The sequence below is a fragment of the Sinocyclocheilus grahami genome, unplaced genomic scaffold, assembly GCF_001515645.1.
Source record: "Sinocyclocheilus grahami isolate Dianchi unplaced genomic scaffold, SAMN03320097.WGS_v1.1 scaffold47.1, whole genome shotgun sequence".
Taxonomy (NCBI): domain Eukaryota; kingdom Metazoa; phylum Chordata; class Actinopteri; order Cypriniformes; family Cyprinidae; genus Sinocyclocheilus; species Sinocyclocheilus grahami.
In genome coordinates, this window is record NW_015505226.1 from 4,629,914 (window position 1) to 4,631,539 (window position 1,626).

Genomic DNA, 1,626 nt, shown 5'->3' on the forward strand with positions numbered 1-1,626 from the left:
TTTTTGGTGGTGTAAACAATTTATTCTGAAGCAATATTTTCATCAGTTTTCTGTCAGCTGTTACATACTTAAATCTGCATGTTTTTAATATTTACCACAGAATGTCATTTACCTTTATAAAGGCCAATATTTTTTTTTACCTTATTAAATGTATGCGTCATCTTTCAAGTCAATCTTTCAAATTTTTACAATTGATCAAGAAATTTAATACACTACAGGGCTGTTACCAAATTAAATAATTACAAAATTACAACAGCAATAAATGATGTTATGGGCTTAATGTTGTAAATTAAATTTTGAACATACAAATAGCAATAATTCTGTTCTGATCTTTGTTTGGAACTATTTTCGTTGGTGAAATAGAACAAAACAGTGAACTGTCTAAGAATGTAAGTAACTTCATATACTTTACTACTTGTTTGTTGAACTAAAATCAATGTAACATTTGCAATCGTAAAAATATTCAGCAAAATAGCTCATTTGTCATGGTATGTTACTTAACTATATCATGCTATAAATAAACTAAACATTTAGAATGTTTACCTCAGTATGTTTGTTCTGTGAGTTTCTTTATGTGTGCCTGTGAATTGGGAGCAGGTGTGTTCAATTTGGTGTTATCGCTCTCACTCTCTCATACTAGTCAACACTACAGGGCTGTTACCAAATTAAATAATTACAAAATTACAACAGCAATAAATGATGTTATGGGCTTAATGTTGTAAATTAAATTTTGAACATACAAATAGCAATAATTCTGTTCTGATCTTTGTTTGGAACTATTTTCGTTGGTGAAATAGAACAAAACAGTGAACTGTCTAAGAATGTAAGTAACTTCATATACTTTACTACTTGTTTGTTGAACTAAAATCAATGTAACATTTGCAATCGTAAAAATATTCAGAAAATAGCTCATTTGTCATGGTATGTTACTTAACTATATCATGCTATAAATAAACTAAACATTTAGAATGTTTACCTCAGTATGTTTGTTCTGTGAGTTTCTTTATGTGTGCCTGTGAATTGGGAGCAGGTGTGTTCAATTTGGTGTTATCGCTCTCACTCTCTCATACTAGTCACTGGAAGTTCAACATGGCACCTCATGGCAAAGAACTCTCTAAGAATCTAAAAAAAAGAATTGTTGCTCTACATAAAGATGGCGTAGGCTATAAGAAGATTGCCAAGACGCTGAAACTGAGCTGCAGCACGGTGGCCAAGACCATACAGCGGTTTAACAGGACAGGTTCCACTCAGAACAGGCCTTGCCATGGTCGACCAAAGAAGTTGAGTGCACGTGCTCAGCATCTTATCTAGAGGTTGTGTTTGGGAAATAGACATGAGTGCTGCCAGCATTGCTGCAGAGGTTGAAGGGGTGGGGGGGGGTCAGCATGTCAGTGCTCAGACCATACGCCGCACATCGGCTCCACTTTGGCTCAGGCTTATCTTCAGCAACTAAGCACCTGTGACAAACAAACCAACTAGTCTGTGCCTTCCTGTTTTGTTGTCTGAAATGTGTGCTTGGTGCAAGTTTCAGTGCCTCCATGCACAAGGCAAGGAAGTCCCACCCTCCTCCTCCTCTTCCCCAAGTTCTGGAGTCTAAAAATCACTAAGTGAACACTTCCTTCCTTG